Source organism: Myotis nattereri, assembly GCF_964212035.1.
Source record: "Myotis nattereri genome assembly, chromosome: 1".
Lineage (NCBI taxonomy): Eukaryota > Metazoa > Chordata > Mammalia > Chiroptera > Vespertilionidae > Myotis > Myotis nattereri.
The window spans coordinates 165,157,165-165,178,884 of NC_138075.1; positions in this window are offsets into that span (position 1 = coordinate 165,157,165).

Here is a 21,720-nt window from a genome sequence, read left to right on the forward strand (position 1 = left end):
AAAAAAAACATAAGAAAACTCTAAAAGGTAGAGAGAAGAGGGCAGACCATCTAGGAACCTTGGAGCTTAAGGAATGATAGGCTGCTGGGGATTGAGCCCTCAACCCAGGTATGTGCCCCTGGCCAGAATCAAACTTGGAACCCTTCAGTCCGCAGGCCAACGCTTTATCCACTGAGCCAAACCAGCTAGGGCCTGACAAATATTTTTAAGCAGCCATCATAAACTAGCTTTAAAGAACACATTCAAATAGAAAGTATAACAAAAATATATAAAATAAAAAACAAATGGATATTTTAGAATAAAAAAATACTATGACCCAAAAAAGCCCATTCTGAGTGAATGAGCTCAACATCATAATGTAAACAACAGAGGAAAGAATCAGCAAACTCAAAGATAGAACAATATAAATTACTTGGTATGAACACGAGAGAAAAAAATGGACCGAAAAAACATAGTAAAAGGAACCTCTTGAATATGTGGCTCTGTATGAGAGGATCTGACATTCATGTTACTAGAGTCCTAAAATGTGAAAAAAAAGGTGTGACTGAGAAATTATTCAAAGAAATAACAGTTAAAAATTTTCAAAATTTGGGAAAAGGTATAAACCTACAGATTCAAGATGAGTGAACCACAAATCGTGTAAACACAAAGAAAGCCATATCAGAACAAATCATAATTACATTTCTGAAAACTAAAGACAGAAAAAAAATCATGAAAGAAGCTCAAGAAAGCAACACCTTGCATATAGTAGGAAAAACAATCAGAATTCTCTCGACTTCTATATCCAGCAAAATACTCTTTAGGAATGACAGGGAAATAAAAGGGGAGACCATCTCTCGTGTTCATACCAAGTAATTTATATTGTTCTATCTTTGAGTTTGCTGATTCTTTCCTCTGTTGTTTACATTATGATGTTGAGCTCATTCACTCAGAATGGGCTTTTTTGGGTCATAGTATTTTTTTATTCTAAAATATCCATTTGTTTTTTATTTTATATATTTTTGTTATACTTTCTATTTGAATATGTTCTTTAAAGCTAGTTTATGATGGCTGCTTAAAAATATTTGTCAGGCCCTAGCTGGTTTGGCTCAGTGGATAAAGCGTTGGCCTGCAGACTGAAGGGTTCCAAGTTTGATTCTGGCCAGGGGCACATACCTGGGTTGAGGGTTCAATCCCCAGCAGCCTATCATTCCTTAAGCTCCAAGGTTCCTAGATGGTCTGTCCTCCCCTGCAGGCCTGATCGCCCCCAACTGTCCTTCCCTGCAGGCCTAAGAATAATTCTAAATTCTTAAATAAAAATATTCTCAAGCAAAACCATGAGAATTTGTCACCAGTACTTTTACCCTAAAAAGAAAAAAATAATAATAAAATAAATAAAAATAAATAAGCAAATAAGGCTAAAAAAAAAGTTCTGAAACATAATCGATACAATTAAAAACAACAAATTTTGGATCCTGAAGAAAAAACTGAAAGAGAAAAATGCTGCAAATACAATAAGTTTTCCTTTTCCTCATGAGTTCCATATTGTGTTTGTTGGTTGAGCAGATATTACAACATTTGCTTAGTGTGCCTGTCTATGTCGAGAAACTATTTAAGACAATGCTGCTATAAACTGAAAAGCATAAAGGGCGCTAAGGAAGGTACGGTTTCTTTGTGGTGATGAAATTGTTCTGCATCTAGATTTTGGTGGTTACATGGAGGTACAAATGGCAGGAAACTATACATGTATATTGTACCGATCTTAATTTCCTGATTTTGATATTGTGCTATGGTTATATAACATGAAAACATTAAAGAAAAGGGCGAAGGGTACTCTTTTGTACTATTTTTGCAACGTCCTGTGAATCTATACTTATAACAAAAAATAAATAGGTTAAAGAAAAGATAGGATGTACCTGTATTTTGGTATGTATATTTGATACATATTTTTTTTGAATAATACATTTATTCCATATTTTGTACACAAAGACCTGTTCAGTACCGCTCACTCCCTCTGGCTCACATCCAGACTTGATCCTGACCCAACACTGGACCTTTGGAGACCATTGCCTGGAGAAAAGATACAGGATATTCTTAGCATCCTTCAATCTGATAGCTACAAAGGTAAGGTGTCAGGATGAATGGAATAATTTCCAAGCCAGCATTTAATCAGGTGAACTGTATCTTTGTCACTTCACTCAAAGTATTAACTCAGTTAACTACTATTTTATATGCCATATCATTCTATTAGATGAAAAAAAAGGGGGTATAGAAAAATCTGTATATATAAAAGCCTAAGCGACTATCTGACAGTTCGACCCTCCAACTGGTAGCTATGATGCACAAGGATCACCAGGGGCAGACGCTCTGACCAGTATCTATGAAGCTCAATGACCACCAGGGGACAGACACTCAACGCAGGAGCTGCTGAGCTGCTGTGACTTGGCAGCTGAGGTCCTCGGGTAATGCACCCAGAACCAGAGAGGCACTATTTTCATATTCTCTTATTTTTCTAGCTAAACAAATGCCTTTCACATACCACACAGGATATTGTCAAATGACAATTCCAAAGGCCTGGAAAGAAACTTCTCTAATCAGACCCCTATTAATGATGCTGCTCTTGATACTTGTCATCTTTAACTGTCTTTGACTAATTCCCATGTCCCCGAGAAAGATGCAATGGATTTCAAATGCTAAGATTAAAATGCCAGATGCAGAACATGGATTTCCTTAGGAACCAATTCATTGTTGTGCAGCCTGCCAAGGATGCTTGTTGTCCCAGTTCCTCCCAGCAGGATGACTTGGCCTTCACCAAATATTTTTCCTTAAAAGTAAACCAGTACAGAGCATGTTAGATGAGCCTGAGGGCGGAGTTCAGTATCAGTAGTTTTCAAATAGATTTTATTGGGTAACAAAGTTGAGATCCTTGTCTTCATCCACACACCCAACTCTTTTCTGTGATGTGATAAAAATGGTACCCTGTGAATAATAAGGCATACAATTTTCTATGTAAGCTCATATTTTCAGCTTGTATAAAAGTATTTACATTGATGTACTTCACCTTGCCCTTCCTGAGAAAGCCTGTTTACAGTAAGGTTCAGCAATAATTGTATTAAAATGCTTCTTTATTTAACTGGATATCAATCATCTCTATATATACAAGACTAAGCGACTGTCCAACTGTCCGACCAGTAGCTATGACACACACTGACCACCAGGGGGAAGACGCTCAACACAGGAGCTGCCAAGCTGTGGTGACTTGGCAGTGGTGGTTCTCAGGTGACCCAGCCTGGAACCAGAGAGGAATGAGCCTGATTCTGGGGTATGTCACCTGAGGACCATCATCTCACAATCCGGGATCCTTCAGAGGATGTCAGAGAGCCAGTTCCGAACCCATCCCCACAGGCCAGGCCAAGGGACCCCACAGTACACAAATCTGTGCACAGGGCCTCTCGTCTATTATAAAGATACTTTATAAGGATCGTAGTTGATGGCAGTTTTTAAATACCTAATATGTGCCATGTGCATTAAATATACATATTATTAAAATTCACAACAGTCTTGCAGTGTGATTTTTTTCTGACTTTTTATCAGAAATAAAGATGAAGCTTAGATACTTAAATAACATACCCAGGTTTATGTATCTAGTTAGTGGCTAAATACAAACCCAAGTTTGTTTTGGGTAACCTACAATCAGGAAAATAGAACCCATATTAGATATTTCAAATACAAAAGATTTAACAAGGAGAATCAGTTTGCAAATTTTTGAAAATGAAAAAAAGAAAAAGAAAAGAAAATTGGAATCCATATTAACTCAGAAATTAGAAACTGTGAGAAGCAGCTGCTACCTGGAAGGCTCGGGGAGCACAAGAGAAGATGTGTTAGTACCAGAACCTTGGAGCACAGAGGAAAGGCCCCAGTGCTCCAGAAGCAACGTGAGAATAAGAAAGAGAGCTGAGTGCGAGTGAGACTGAGAGAGAAAGTTGACTGTTTGCCCCTCTCCTCCTGATTGGACTCATCCCCCAGTAGTCCCTGCTATTGATCAAAGAGGAGCCAACTGGCAAAATACCCTGGGAAACAGAATTAACAGGCAGTCAGTGTAGAGAGGAGTGAGGGATAAAAAGAAGGGTTGAGACATAATAACAAAACATTGGTATAAACTGATTTTTTGAGTCATAATATTTATACTGGAATATGCTTCCTTAGAACCAGGAACAATGCACAAATACTTAAAAGTTCCATTTCTAATTTCTAAGAGTTTTTAGAACTGTATAATGCATACCTTAATCTTTTTGTTACTTTGACTATCAGCCTTCTAGAAATGCAAAGGTATGCAATTTACTTTTATATTTAAGCAGTTGTGTAAAAATCTTTAACACTAAGAAATAATTCTAACCTTTGACATGACATGAAGACAAAAAAAAAAAATGCTGACCTGATTCACTTTCTTTTCATAGATCTCTGGTTGGCATACTAACAGAGGCTGTTCACCTGAAACACCCTGGTGGCTAACTCCCTGGTAGATTGGTAGAAACTGGTGCGCATACAGATTAGTAAACATCTAAATATAAGTACACTCTTCTGTAGTGTATTGGGATTTAATAAGAAGAAATAACTAATTATTTTCTGGGAAAAATATGTTCTTTTTAAAAAGCTGATTCTTAGAGATGTCAGTGAGGTTGAATCATTGGATTTCTTGTCCTTTTTCTTCTATATATTTTGTTATCTTTAGGACCAACATTGACTGAATAAAAGTTAAATAGTTTCATATTGCTAGGTTTCTTCTGCAAAAATAACAGTGTTGTCAGGATATACTTTATATTCTGTAGATATTTCTATAGGAAAATGAATGTTATTATGGAGAAGGATGTGCTGAAGCAGAAACTAAATGGACAAAAATACAGTTGCATCTTCAATAAAAAAATGGAGAAAAGAATAAGTCTATTTTAGCATAATAAAACCAGCAAGCTTATTGTTAATTGTGTTAAATGCATGACATGTAATAAGCAAAGATAATTTGGTAGAAAAATAGTTTTTCTCTGACTTTTGCTTTTATTTTTTACTAGAGGCCCAGTGCACAAAAGTCGTGCAGGGGGGTCTGTGTCCCTCAGCCCAGCCTCACCCTCTCCAATCTGGGACATCCCTCTCACAATCCAGGACTGCTGGCTCCCAACCGCTCACCTGCCTGCCTGCCTAACCACTTCTGCTTGCCAGCCTGATCATCCCATAACCACTCCCCTGCCAGCCTGATAAACATCTAACTCTTCCCCTGCTTGCCTAATTGCCCCTAACTGCACTCCCTGGCTGGCCTGATTGCTCCTAACTGTCCTCCCCTGCAGGCCTGATCGCCCCCAACTGTCCTTCCCTGCAGGCCTGATCACCCCCAACTGTTCTCCCCTGCTGGCCATCTTGTGGTGACCATCTTTGACCAAATGGGGGCAGCCATCTTGTGTGTTGGAGTGATGGTCAATTTGCATATTACCTCTTTATTATATAGGATTATTTTACCTGGAAATATTTTTATTGATGTATAATTGACATATATCATATTAGTTTTAGATGTACAACATAATAATTTGATATTTGAATATACTCTGAAATGATCACAGGTCTAGTTAACATCTGTCACCATACATAATTACAATTTTTTTTGTTATGATGAGCTCTTTAAAAATTAATTCTTAGCAACTTTAAAATATGCAATACAGTATTTTTATTTATTTTATTGCTGAAAGTATTACAAAGAGTATTATGTATGTCTCCTCCCCCCCCCCCCCCTTGGCCTTCCCCCAGCCTCCCCTACACCATACTAAAGTTTACATTCACATGACTCATTTATTTATTATTGGAAGTTTGTATCTTTTGAGCCCATTTCCCCATTTTCCCACCCCATCTTCCCCCTCCTCTCCTCTGGCATATACAGATTGGCAACAACCAATCTGTTCTCTGTATCTATGAGCTTTATTTTATTTTAGATTCTACATATAAGTAAGGTCATCTGATATTTGCCTTTCTTAGACTTATTTTGCTTAGCATGACTCTCTCAAGGTCCTTCTAATTATTGAAAATGACAAATTTTCATTTATTTTCTTAATGGCTGAATACTACTTAATTGCATGTGTATACATGTATTACATTTTCCTTATCCATTCATTCATCAATGGATATTTAGGTCATTTCCATTCTGACTTTTGCTTTTTAAACTATATTGCCTAGATGTTCATGGTAGCAACATGTAATGGGAGATTCAATCCTAACTGTGGCTCTCTAGACTGACTTTGCTCTAGTAACCATGACTAATTATGGGAACATCTGACCAGCAACTAGGAGTAGGCATGTGGTTTCCAAAAAACATATCTATTAGTCGGTCATAAAGTAAATGTAATGATTTACTAGAACTAGGCCACCACTTTTAAAATTAAATTGAATAAAATATGATAAGATGGATAGGATAAGCTAGGATAGGATAGGATAAAATAGAATAGGACAGAATGGTATGAAATGGAAAGAAATGGAGTGGGATGGGATGGGATGAGATGAAATGAAATTGCATGGGTAGAATGGGGTATAACAGAGTAGAATAGAATCAGAATAAATCTGTAGTTATATAATAGTTGCAAAAATGCTTACAATGGCTGTACCTCTGTGTGTGTGTGTGTGTGTGTGTGTGTGTGTGGTCTTAATAGAAATTGTGTTTCTCACTATAAGCTGTGGTTAAAAAAAGTGTTTGAATCTGAAAAATACAGTGAGAGAAATCTAACTGAAATAATTCTATACTTTGTTGCACATACAAATCAAGTGACTGGCTAATTTTCCTCCTCAGTTAGATGAAAGGGAAAGGAGAATGGACTTGGTGCTTTATAATGTTAATTCTTCACAAAAAAACAACAACAACACAACAACAACCATTTTGGCTTAACCTATTCCTTCCATTCTCATTTTACTATAGATGAAAGTAAGAATTTGAACCTGTTTCAAAACCAGTATTTTATTTTTTTAAAAAAATACATATATTTTTTGTTGATTTCAGAGAGGAAGTGAGAGGGAGAGAGAGATAGAAACATCAATGATGAGAGAGAATCATTGATTGGCTGCCTCCTGCACGCCCCCTACTGGGGATCAAGCCCATAACCAGGGCATGTGCCCAAGATCAGAATTGAACCTGGGACCTTTCTATTCACTGAGCCAAATTGGCCAGGGCTCAAAACCAGTATTTTCTTAATCACCCTGTAGGATCACTGCCACTCCAAATCATATAGATTTATCTCATATATCTGAAACTTTATGTGGTGGATAGTTTTTAGGCTGTCTTTATATCCTAGTTGTACATCATATACATTACTGGTTATTTAGGATGGGGTAGGGATGGGGATGCGGGGCAGTTGTGATTGTTCCAGAAGACAGAAGAATCAATAATACTGACAGGGTTTGTGACCTGTCAGGTTTTATCAACTTGATTGTAGTAAGCAGATTCTAAGATGACTCCAAACATTTCCCACTTGCTGGTACTCATAGCCTTATGTAATCCCATCCCCTTTACTAACTTGATTCTTAATAGAATATAACAACATCGAGGGATGCCACTTCTATGATTACATTACAAAAGATTGACTTCTTTTTTTATTTTATTGTTTAAAGTATTACAAATAGTAGTTCATATGTCTCATTTTCCCCCATTGGCCTCCCCATGGCCTCCCCTACCCCCTGGCACATGCCCTCACCACCTCCCTCCCCCTCTCCGCCCCAGTGTCTTGTGAGATCAACCGAAGAACTTGTATGCATACATATTAGTATAACCAATGGACACAGACAAAAGATTGACTTCCGTCTTGCTAGCAGATTCTCAGTGTTGCCATCTCAGCTTTCACAATTCGGTGAAGAAAGCTGCAGTGTGGAAGAGGTCCACCTGGGGTGTGGGGCCCAGCTAACAGTCCCTCCAGCTCTTCAGGAACAGCCCCACAGGAACTGTTCCAGTGAGCTCAGAAGCAGGAAATGTCTTAGTTGAACATTCAAATGACTCTCCAGTTCTTGCTGAAAACTCAATTGCAATCTTAAGGAGAGTGGGACCTATCGATGCCATATCTAAATTTTTAAACACAGAAATTTTGAGACAATAAACGTGTGTTGTTTTGATTTTCTAATTTGGGGATTACTTTGTTACAAACAGCCATGGATAACCAATTTACTGGTATGTATGCTGGTTCTTAAACGTGGGGCCTTCAACACTGTCTGGAAATATTTTTAGCTTTCACAACCTGAGGAGGGCTGCAGGAATCTAGTGGGTAGAGGCCGAAGAGGTTGCTAAACATTCTACAAAGCACAGGACAGCCGCCCAACAGCAAAGACTTTTCTGACCCCAAATGTCAACAGTGCTGACATTGAGAAACCCTGATCTAAGGCAGATTACAATACATTTAGACAATAGAGTTTTGATTTTATATTCCACACATCATTTCTGATATCTACTACTTAATGGGAATCAGCCCTAAATATTTTTCTGAAAATACTGCTATAAAATCAATGGCATTTCATTCTTTTTTTAAGGATCGCAGTATCTTTTTCTTTAGAAATGTCTCTGAAAGGAAAGTATGAAACATGTCTCCATTAAAATATTTTATTTTTCCTAGAGATGCGTCCATTCATTAATATATAGATAAGCTAGAAGTTGATAATTAAACATCCAAATGGGGTGGAGCAGCATTATATGTTAATCGCACTATGGTAACACTTGAACAGCCAAATTTATCTTTCTCTATATTTGGTAAGTTATGCTGCCCCCTCGGGCTAAGACTCATTATGCCAACTTATATCCTACACTGAAGTGGTTGACATACAATGAAAGGAGATCCTAAAATCCTGGTGGGTGTGTCTGTAAATTCCCACGCTCAAACTAAAGTGCTTCATGAATAAATCAATAGAGTTGTCACAGAGTTAGAAGGCTTACATTTTTTTCACAAGTGGAACTGTGAGCAATCAGGGCACATTGTAAATAGCCAGTATGTTTCATTTATGACCTAATGTGTTGAGAAACAGCATAATTTATATTGCACACAGTTGATATATTTCTGGTACATAAAACAACCTGAATGGTAAGGAAATAAATACTGAAATGATTGTGCTATTGTGCTCCTACCCTATTCAGAATAATAATTAGCAGGGTTTTTTTTTTTAAGGAAATGAAAATGACAACTATTATTCCATTGAAGAAATATCTCCTCACATTAAAGCCAAGAACTGCTATACTCAAAGTTAGCATAAGTACACAGTGTCACAGAGCCATAGTCCAATCACAGTCATCAAATAAGCTATGTAACACTTTAGTGTTGACCGCACACATAGAACTTCACTTTTGCCCACACAGACGAGGGAATACTGGTTAAGGATATAGCTGCCACCACCTGTTAATCTTCCAGCATACTTCTGTCCTAAATTTATTATCTAGATTAGAGACTTCTGAAAGGCTGATTCATACCCACATTGTGGTTTTGTTTTGGCCATGTTCATTGAGAAATTGTGTTTGATCCGCATAGACTTGAAAACATGTTAAAGGGCACAACATGCAAAGTGGAAGATATTAACTCAGTATCATCCCCCTTCTTCAATACTCAAAAATCCAGTGGCTCCACAAAAAATTTTAGTCTCTGGTTGGCATTTCATGCTTCCCTCCAACTGCACCCCCCCCCCCCTTTTTAATATTAGTACTTCTTACTGTGAAATTTTGACTTTAGTCAAATTCAGTCAGATCTTTTCTTCTGATTTTTGTATCAGGGTCTGAACTAACTTTTTCTCCTCGTGCACAAATTGTAATATCCTAAAAGTCCAGTCAATGGTTACCTCCTTCAATGTGCCATCTTAAATCCCAGCAAGAAGATAGTTCTTTCCCTCCTCTAAAATCACAACACATGGCTTACTGTGTGTTTCAGTGTCCATTTTGCATTGAATTGCATATGCAAATTATCTTTGCATTTCTCCAATGTACAGTGTCTGCTACATTAAGAGCACATGTAATCACCTGACCTAGACCCTAATGAAATGCAAAACACCTAATTTTCAAATTCAGATACTTGTTGCCCAATTATTGAATCTACACTTCTTATTTGACTTGACTATGCCTACGTATATTATTCTCTTTAGAGAGAAATAACTACTAAACTGACAGAGAACAACACTTCCATGTTAATTATCTAATTAATACTGGTCTATAGGAAGCTTCTTAATATCTTGTATCAGCCCTTAGTCTAGCACTTAGTCTATCAAATTAGCATACTGATTTTCCTTTTTTCTTCTTTTGGTAATGAGAGCTTATCTAACTTATCTCAAAGATGTCTGAAAGTCTAAGCTGTTGCCTTGCCCTGGAATGAAGCTTTATTTTGCAGGATAAACGGGAAACACAATGTGGTTAGTGTGTAATTGCTATAATGTGGGGGGAATACAATTAAATTTAATTAAGCAGGCTTAATGACCAAAATGTTAGTACAGTACTGGTTTATAAATTAAATGTGTTTGTCTGATGAATTCATTGTACCTCACAACATTCATTTGGCTTGACTATGCTGCCTGTCACAGAAGGAAGCTGAGTGGTTCAGGGACAAGAATAAACAATTCTCCTTCTTGTATGACATGTTTATTTATGGCATATTTGGGTTCTAATAAAATAGAACAATTAGGCATACTAGCATCTACCTTGAAGAGTAAAACATAAAGAGCTTGAAAGGGAAAATTAAATAATATAAACATAGATTGTAGAATTATGCTTCCTTACTAACCCTCACTGCAATCTTGTAAATGAAATTATATATCCTACCGTATTTAGAAGACTAAAGATTTACCTGCTAATAAAATTAAAATATTCTGCTTCTTAGATTGAAACTTGAGTTAATTCTACTACCTTGTCATCATATCCTAAGGCACCAGGAACTACTTACAAAAGACATCAAAGTGATTTTCTGAGGATAAGTACAAAGTCATGAAACGTTATAAATTGCAATGCCAAGGATTTTATGTCTATTTGTTTTTGAATTTACCTTTTACAATGAAGACTTTAAATATATAATTCTTTAAAAGGAATATTATAATAAATTCCCTTTGTCTTTAGGAGAAATATCTAAAAACTATGATAAATTATTTTTTGTTTGTTTTTGGAGAGTAACAGTTTCTGAAATACAAAGCCCTTCACTTGAATGAGTAACTTCAATTTAAGTCAAATATATTTCAGTACAACTTCTTTGGGGGATTTAAATATACGATTGATAAGTGATTTTGTATTTTCACCTAATCCTATCTAATAATAGAGAAACATGGTAATTAACCATAACTTTGCTACCCTTCCCATTGGCTAATCAGCGAGATATGCAAATTAACTGCCAGCCAAGATGGCGGCTGGCAGCCAGGCAGCTGAAGCGAACATGAACATGAGGCTTGCTTACTCCAGTGATGGAGGAAGTCAACATTCCCCGCCTACCGCAGCTCAGCTCTGAGCTCCAGATGAAACAATGTTGCAATTATAGAACCTAAACAAACCCCAGAAACCTGCTTTCAGCCAGATCGGCCTCAGAGCTTAGAGTGGCCAGTGATGGCAACAGAGTTTCAATTATAGAATCTAAACAAACCCAGGTACCTGCTTTCAGCCGGCAACAGCCTCAGAGCTAGAGCCTGCTCTCAGCTCCAGTGACAGCTATAGAAGGTAAATTAATCCCAGAATAAAAAAGAAAAAGAAAAAAGGAGAGGCTGGGCGCTTCAGTCGCCCACCAGCCTGAAAACAGCCCTCAGCCCCTCACCCAGACTGGCCAGGCACCCCAGTGGGGACCCCCACCCTGAAGGAGGTGTGACCAGCTGCAAACAGCCATCATCCCCTCATCCAGGCTGGCCAGGCACCCAAGCGGGACCCCCACCCTGAAGGGGGTGTGGCCAGCTGCAAACAGCCATCATCCCATCATCCAGGCTGGCCAAGCACCCAAGCAGGACCCCCACCCTGATCCAGGACACCCTTCAGGGCAAACCAGCCGGCCCCCACCAGTGCATCAGGCCTCTATCCTATATAGTAAACGGGTAATATGCAAACTGACCCTAACAGCAGAAGGACTGGGAATGACTGGACACTATGACATACACTGACCACCAGGGGGAAGTCGCTCAATGCAGGAGCTGCCCTCTGGTGGTCAGGGCACTCTCACATGGGCGGAGCTCTGCTCAGCCACAAGCCAGGCTGATGGCTGCCAGTACAGTGGGGATGGTGGGAGCCTCTCCTGCCTCCTCAGCAGCGCTAAGGATGTCCAACTGCAGTTTAGGCCTGCTCCCCGCTGGCAAGTGGATATCCCCTGAGGGCTGCTGGGCTGCCAGAGGGATGTCTGATTGCCATCTTAGGCCTAATCCCCTGGGGAGCGGGCCTAAGCCAGCAGATGGTCATCCCCTGAGGTTTCCCAGACTGTGAGAGGGCACAGGCCCGGCTGAGGGACAACCCCATCCCCACCCCCGAAGTGCACAAATTTTTGTGCACCGGGCCTCTAGTATTTTATACACACACACACACACACACACACACACACACACACACACACACCTCAAAAGAGGATTTGGTTCTTGGGAAGCAGTTAGATGATAAATGTGATAATGTTGGGCGAGAAGCCTGAAGAAAGGCATCTAGAAGAAGTATTAAAGCAGGAACAAGACACGATGCAGCACTTTCCAAACAGTGGTTTTCATACCAGCTGCACTGCAATTAACTGGAATACTTGATAAATATGTAAATTCCTGGGCCCACTCAAACACACTGGGTCAAAATCTTTCAGCATTGGACAAAAACGTGAATTTTTAACTGACATCTTTGGGTTCTAAGGCATATTAAAAATTGAATTGAGAACATTGCTAAAGAAAACAGCATAGTTTTAATATTTTATAGGTAGGATAAAAAGTGGTTTTTGAAAAGCATCAGGACACCCATCTTTAGTACTTTCTCCATCTCTTCTTATATTTATAATTTAGTATTTCTACTTCAAGGTTCTCTGCAGACTGTCTTTGTCTGCTCTCTAGTCTACCAGCTGGAAGATGATCACATCACAAACCCTGTATTTTTACATCTCTGTTCAATAAACCTGCCAAGTCTGACACTACATTAGTTTGGTCTCAATTCCAAATTTCTAGGGAAGAGATTCTCATTGGCTCAGCTCAGAATAAGTGCACACCCACTGTCTAATAACCTATGGCCAGCCAGACAGGGCCATGAAATAAATCATGTTACATTAGCTCATCTCCAACTACTTATGAATTCATGTATAAAAAATATTAAAGTTAGGGCATACTATTTGACAGAGACAGGATACCATATCCAAAATAAAATAGTAAACAATTAGAAATAAGGGAGAAATGTTCCCAAAGATGAACAATAAAATTTTGGGTCGATAACTTAAAACATGTCAGCTTAAAAGTGGGAAAACAGTGATAAGAATCTAAGTGTCCAACAATAAGGCTTAATACAGTTCTATTAAACAGTTCTTAATACAGTTCTTAATATAGTTCTACTGAGCACATATAACATCATTGTTCAGTTAAAAGATAAGATAAACCATGAAATAGAAGAATAAAAATTAATTCCTTGAAAAATATATAAAATGCAGAAAAACTGGTCAAGATATTTTGTTATGCTAAACATAACACACAAATTGTAAAATGTCTAACTATGACTCTTTTTATTTTTGATTGTTTTAAAATATATTTTTATTGATTTCAGAGAGGAAGGGAGAGGGAGAGAGAGAGATAGAAACATCAATAATGAGAGAATCATTGATCAGCTGCCTCCTGTATACCCAGGACTGAGCCCACAACCCGAACATGTACCCTGACTAGGAATTGAACCATGACCTCCTGGTTCATAGGTTGATGCTCAACCACTGAGCCATGCCAGCTGGGCTAACTATGACCCTTTTGAAAAAGAAATTTAAAAAATCAGTAAAAACATGAGGATATATATGAAAGTTGTATATATCAGTGAATGCCACTGAATTTCAGGTGTTTCTTCCTTTATTTACACATTACTAATTCTTACAAATTTCCACAAAAATACGCATCACTTTAAAAATGGTAAAAAATAAAAGAGGGAATAACATTATTGTTCAGTTTGCTGCTTATCAAGAATTTTGAACATTAGATGATTACTTTTACATCTGACAATGACTTAAGAGACAGTACTATCTCAGGATTTACAGAGCCACAGTCATTGATTTGCTAAACACTTCTCTTATTGAAGCCAACCATGGGCAGAAAACATAACTTGCATTTTCTGTAAGGCATAGACTAACCATTAAGGCTGTCACGGAACAAATACTCCTCAGTATTTCATCCTTTAGATGTGGTGAACCCACATATGCCTTCTTCCTAAATCCATATAGTATTTGAATTGACATCAATATAAAAATTACCTATAGCTGAGTACACACACAAAATGTCAACTGTAATATAGTGATCATTTATGTTTTGGCCATTTAGCATCTTCGTAGTCTTTTTATCTGGAGGAATTTTCAATATATGTAGGATGTATTTTCCCACCTCCCATTAAAAAAGTAAAACAGGATAAATATTTTCCTCCTCCTCCAGAGATAGCTGTAAAGTGGACTTGAGGCCTTCGTGTAGACACTAGGTATGCCTATCCAGAATTTCCATTTCTGTGACAATTATACAAAGATGCAAGGAAAATCAGAAATTTCCAGCTGCTGAATTGGTCAGTTCTGGATTTGAGTGGCATTTGTAGAGTATCTGATGGGCACAGCATAAGCTGTATAACCCACATTGTTATTGTGGCCAGACTTAGCTCTGCCTCTCCTTTCTTGATCTTCCTGAGGGTTCTTAGAGTAGCTGTGATGGATAATTTCATTTGTCAACTTGACTGGTCATGGGTGTCCACATTAAAATTATTTCTGAGGATGTCTGTGGAGGTGTTTCTAGATGAGATCAGCATTCTGATAGGTGAACTCAGCAAAAACAGATCCAGCTCACCCTCCCAAATATGGGTGGGAATCATCCAATCCATTGAGGATCTAAATAGAAGAAAAGGCAGAGGAAGAAGGAATTTTTCTTGCCTCATTGAAATGTTTTGAATTTTTATTTTTTTAAATCCTAAAACAAATATATAAAGGAGAAAGGAAATAGAAGGAAAAGGAGGGAGTGAGGGAGGAAGGAAATAAATAAAATTTACAGATCAAATGCTCTGAGATTAAGCTAAAGCATTACTGTGTGCAGTGTAGTTTTAGGCAAATTACTTAAGTTTTCTAAGTCTTAGTTTTTCTCACTTGAATACAAAAAGATGTAATAATATTTTTTTTAGTCTGTTGGAATAAGTAGAAGAGATCATTTATGTATAGCAGGTAATAAAAATAAAAGCCTGCACATGGTAGGGACTGAATACATATTAATTATTTGTCCTTTCCCCAACATTATTTCTGAGTAGATCTGATCCCTCTATGTGTGTCTCTCTGTCAGATGGACAGACATGTGTAAACTCTAAAACTAGTTCAAAATTTGTTAACCTGACTCACAGAGACATCTGGGTAACTGAACTTCATTTTAGCTCTATAATAATAAATTCAGGAAGATACTGGCCCAAGCTGTGTAAAGTTAGAGAAAATGAGAATGAAGGATGAGAAGTTTGCTCAGCTTTATCTGTTCTCTGTCTTATCCCTTAACAATCATACTGTGCATTGCATTGTAGATGAGATGCACCTGGGCCAGCTACTGAGCTCTCCGCATAGATTTAGGCAAGACAGCCTCCTGAACTCTTTTAGTTATATTATGCCTGAAGGGGAACAGTTAAGCTTCCATATTCTGATCTTTTATTTTTCAACCTTATTATCCACAAATGTTGGTCTAGAGTTCAATCCCTTTTGAGTAGACTAAAATGTTAAACCTTCATATGTCATTGTAGAATGTTAATGAGATGTACTATATATATCCCATCTAATGTTGGAGGCAAATTTTTTTTCATTATTTTGTCTCTCTTGCCTTTCCTAATGATGCTCAAGAATATAGATGTCCCAACATCTCTAAACATACCATTTTTCCTTTGGCTACATGGATTAATTTAGAGATGGGGATGGGACCTACAGAGATGTTGAGATATTAGATTTTTGAAATAGAAGACCTTACTCTTTTACTCTGGACTTGACACTGGAAGAATAAAGCATGACACTTACGGAAGCCATCTGGCACTAAGAGTACTTTGTATTTAAGCTAAAATGGAGGAGACAAGAGTCAACAAATAGCAACAGACCTGTACTAAGCACATATTAGCCCTTAGTATAAAGCTACAATTGACCAGATCTTATTCTGAACTTTTGAGTTATGTAAGATAATAAAATACCTTTTTTCCTTAGATAGATTTAATAGGGTTTTCTATAACTTTGAATGGGATATGTTTTCCTTATAAAATATAGCAGTCAAAGGAATTAGTCTGGTAGCTGCAGGTAAGAAAGAGTGCCTGATGGGGCTTATGGAGTCTTCTTAGTAATACTGATTAATACCCATGATCTCATTTAGGATTTAAATATGCGTCCTTTCTTATCCCATGCCATCCCTTGATCCTTCTCCGGGGCTACATTTTGCTTTCTATAATCCCCAATCCCTGGAGAGTGGAGTGGAGGTTTGTTGAATACAGACATATTTCATTTCTAAATCAACAGTCTACGTAGGACTCCTTAGTACTGTTCTCTGCGTGACATATTCAACTTTTTGGTATCTAATTGCCTGAAGCTTTCCTGAACTTCCAGCATTCAGAGACTGTAGTTCTTTGGAGCATATGCTGATTATCTCCCAACGAATAGCCTGGCCTGAGGCAATCTCTGGGCAGGGCTGTGCTGTAAGACTGAAGGGTATGAATGAAGGAACAAGCAGATCCTCTACTGAAAAAGGTAGGACTGAGGGCAACTTATGAAGAAGGGCAAAACTAGCGGCCTGAAAAGAAACCAAGGCTTAAATAATTATGGAAACAGTTGAAAACAGAAGGAAGAACCACAAAACAAAAATTGGTCAGAAGTAATGAACACTTATCGGGATAAAAGGACCCAAGCCAATTTAGACATAATTAGTAGGCAAAATTGTAAGAAAGAAAACAAGCAAACGTACTCATTGCTATTCCTGATTACGCTTTTCCAGCGTCTTCCGTTTGGATATTTGATCTGCTTCACACAGATTTCCCAACCTCTGAAGAAGAATGCTTTTCTATTTTTCAATCAGTATATGATTTTCCACCAGACATGTGGTGCGTTTCCTTCCAGCTGCTTGGTCCCCAGTTGGAGTTCCTATTCCAGGTATTGCCTAGTGTATTTTGGTTTCAGGGAAGAATAAGACTAAACCTTTCTTGCCATTTTCTGAGTTTGGGCCTGTCTTCTCCCAACAGTTTTCCAACACTTGACTGGTTGTCCAACAATTTAATTCAATTCTGACACTATCCTGAGTTGGCACAGATACCGTAGGTTAAGGACCCAGCCCCACAAGACAATTCAACCTGAGGAAACCACACAAATGTGTCTTTATCCACAGTTCTGCCCAGCCAGCCACAAATTTGTCATTTTCTTAATCTTACCTTCAAGTTTGATAATTCACTAGAACAGCTCACAGAACTCAGGACAGCACTATAGTTATAATTACAGGTTTTGTTTGTTTGTTGTTGTTGTTTTAAAATAAAGGATACAACTCAGTAGCAGCAAAAAGAAGAGATGCATAAGGCAAGGTATATAGGGGTGAAAGATGAGGAGTGTGGTGACATGGAGCTCCCATGCCCTCTCTCAAGCATCACTTTCTCAAGACCTCAATGTGTTTGCCAACCCAGAAGCCCTGGAAACCTTGTCATTCAGAGTTTTTAATTGAGATTTCATTACATAGTTCATAGTTGGTTAAATCATGGGCCATTGGTGATCAAACTCAATCTCTAGCCCCTCCCCCAGGAAGTTCTGGGGTTGGGTTAAAAGTTCCAAATTTCTAATCACATGGTTAATTCCTGTGGTGACCAGCCCTTATCTTGAAGCTATCTAGGGGTCTATTAGGAGTCATCTCATTAGCATTAAGTCAGGAAATTCCAAGGGCTTTAGGAGGTCTATGCTAAGAACCTGAAATAAAAATAATACATTTTTTTCTATACCACAGATTTTCTCCATGAAATCCCAGAGGTGATATGTAGCCCGATCAGAGTCTACATCAGCTCCATAAAGCCCCATTCTTCCTGCTTGTTTGCATCTTCATTATTTTCTGGACAAATCAAAACAGTGTCTCTGAAAAACATTTAAAATTGTATGGATTTATTAGAAGTTTTTTATGGAAAAAACATTTATTCATATATATATACTGATATATTCATGTATTTTACAAAATGGAATGTAAAATTCTTCATGATCATTATAGTAATTCTCTTTTGTTCTAACTAACCATTATGAGCCTATAAATGAGCCTAAAGTTTGCACCAGCCATTTCATCTTGGCTGCAGATATTCATGGCTTTCCTATTTGTACATTATTTACTTGTAAGAGTTTCACTTGTTAAATTTGTATTTCCATAATTACAACCATATTGCATAATATCTTCAATTCTAAAGGTTGATTATTGACTTGTATTATTCAAGATATGTTAGATGATAATAAATAACACAAAACTCAGTGGCTTAATTGAATCAAATGTTGTTTCTTGCACTTGTTTTATGTCTAAAAGACCAGTCGTGGTCTCTCCTCACTGATACCAGGGTCAACAGCTTTCAAAAGGCTTCATCTTGACACCTGTCTCTTATATCGCCTTGGCAGAAGGAAGTAATCTCAGCAACACATGCACTGATTCTAAAAGCTCTGCCCAGAATGGCTATGTCTCATTTACTCACATTTTACTGACTAATGCTCCATGAATTTCTCTGTTAAATTAATGGTAAGTTCCATGATCCTATCAGGTTTTGATAGAAAATCCAAACATTTAATCTATTTTCCCAGAGAGATGTTGAGTAATTGAAAGGATTTTTCCTGCATGTGTTACCATAAGTCATTCAGAGTTTTTAATAATGAGTTTAATGGCCATGGCCTTGATTTTATGTTTGCCAAGAGTCTGCATTTTAATTGGCATTTTTAATGCAAAGCATTTTGTCTTTTTACTGTTTGGAGTTGAGATGTAGATCAGCTTCCAAACCACCAAGTCTCTGAATTTGTAGACTCTTCCAATTTCCTTTAAAATTGTTTTTCTTGAGCTCATCTTTTTCTTCTGATACCTTGCAAAATGTAGTCAATAACAACTACTATTCACCATTAACATTCTATGTTACCATGACTTCTCCGAGGACTACAAATTAATGAGGTATATGAGCTAGCTGCCTTCCAAGAAAATGTAGAAATGTTATGAAATGCCATGAGCCATCTTTTCAGTCTGCTATATCTCTTAGCTCCCTATTTATTATCTAGATCTTATACCAATCCCATGTGTCTTAGCTCTGTTATCACAGAAACATCCAGTATAAATTTCTTTATCAATCGGGATAGAATAGTCCCATTTTTTTTCCCTCTAGATCTAGTATACTTCTCACTTTTCTTCACTACTTTATTCCCTGGCATAGAAGTTGGACAGTTGATGTTTTTATGTGTATCACTGGATTTGTTTGTCTTCATTTCCACTGGTGTTCATCAATACAATTCATCAAGTTCTAGAAGGAGATCGGGAATTAACAGGAAAGTAGGGTCAGGGTACTTACTCTTCTGGATTCTTCCCCTTGGAGTCACTAGAGTTAGCTAGGTTATTCTACTGAAGGGTACAGTTATTGCCAGGCCTTCTCCATATAACTACACTATCCAGGTTCTAGTAATTAACTCTCCTTCTACTTCCCCTTTCAGGTTTAAAGTCATCTTTCTCCAGTGTTACAAGCCACATGAACTACATTATTCCTGGCTTGTTTCCCTAACCTCTGAAGACCACAGCTTTGTAGGTACAGCCTTCATTTAAATCTCAAACATGTAGTTTGAGGGGCTCCAGGGTTGTGGTTGATTCGGTTATGTTTCAGTAGTACACAGTCTCTCAGTCCTTACAGCTTAACATAAAAAAGGTTTATGTCATGCCTAGCTACCTCTTGCACATATGTGAGCAGGAAGCTCCGGTTACTTCAGTCACTGGGCATCACAGGCTTCAGCTTGGCTCATGTTTCTGTGACCCACGGAGCCCTAGGAAGAGTATACTCATGTGAGGGGCCTTCTACATCTGCCTGGATGTAACAGGTGCCGCTATTGCTTACATTTCTAACTCAAAGGACTCCAACCCTGGGCCAGAGTGTTTGCCATTTACCTTTCTTCTCACATAGAGTACCTCAGTAATAACTTTCAGGCTTAAAGTAAAAAAAAAAAAAAAAAATGCAACCACCCTAAAATTCAACAACAAAAAAAGAAAACTGCAAGAATTTAAGAATTAGTTTACAAATGATTCAAAGTGGTTCTGAAACATAAAGTTATAAAATTAAAGCCAACGTTAAAACGCTTGTTAACTTCATACATTTGCCTGGTAAGAATGATGACAGTGCATATATAGAATATGATTCTCTTTGTCCTCAACCAAATAAACCTGTTAATATACGTCATGATGCTGCACAATTACCCAAAAAGGAAAGTGAAAGCTCACAAACAAAAAAGTAACTGAAAATTGAATTGTGTTCAGCTCAGGTTATGAGCCTTCCGAGTCTGCTCAGCTTGACTCCAACCCTGGGCCAGGGTGTTGACCATTTTCCCTGCTTCTCACATAGAGTGCCTCAACAATGACTCTCAGTCGGCCTATGGGCTCAAAGCGGTGAACTCTATTCACCACTGCATTTGCCTTATCTTCTAACATTTCAAATTATCTTACCACCTGAGAGTGAGAGCAGGGCTCAGTAAGAATCCTACTGAGCTCTCATGGTGTGAGATGAAGCCCCACCAGGACTTCAGTGGGACCCAAGTGGTCTCATGGAAGAGCCAGGCTCTCCGGCAGCTGCCCAATGAGGCCAATTAGCAAAAGGCAGAAGATTGGGAGAGGAAATATGAAATCATCTTTGACCAAAACAAAACACAGAAGACTGGAAGATTGCTTTCCCTTCCTCTCCTGACAATTTTGAATTGGTGGCATCATATAACCTCTCTGTAGATGTTCCACAAGACCAAGCAGCTGACTATTTCCTAAGAAACTAGGAAAGTTCAGCAACAAAGCACTTTGAACTTGCTTGCCCTTCTTTACTGCCTCACTTCTCTACGGTCTCTTTCAATGCCGCGTTTACACATCCTCTTTACTTCAGGAAATATTTGCTGAGAAACCTAGGCTTAGAAAACTAGTACATACCAAGAATGATCATAAAGAGAAGACACTTTTATAGTAAATGACAGACAGCACACTGACACCAGCTTAAGAATAAAAATGAATATTTTCCCCTTTAAAATGAGTGGAGCTCAGAGTGTATATTCCAAGGGTTGAGTTGGGTTTAGGCATAGCTGGATGCAGAGACTAAAAGTATCAGAATCTGCCTTTCTCTACTGGCTTTATATGCCACTATGTCCACGTCATTCTCAAGCAGCTCTATGCACACAGTGACAAAAATAGCTCATGTTCTAACCCCAGTGTAGAGAATACATCTTTCTCAGTGGTCCCAGCAAAAGAACTGGAAGTAACTCCCATCAGCTGGCTTGGATCAGGGTCCTTCCTTAGAACTTCACCCTGACTCCACTTGGCCTCACTTTGGTGACAAGCTGACCAAAAGGAATCACATGGACGGAA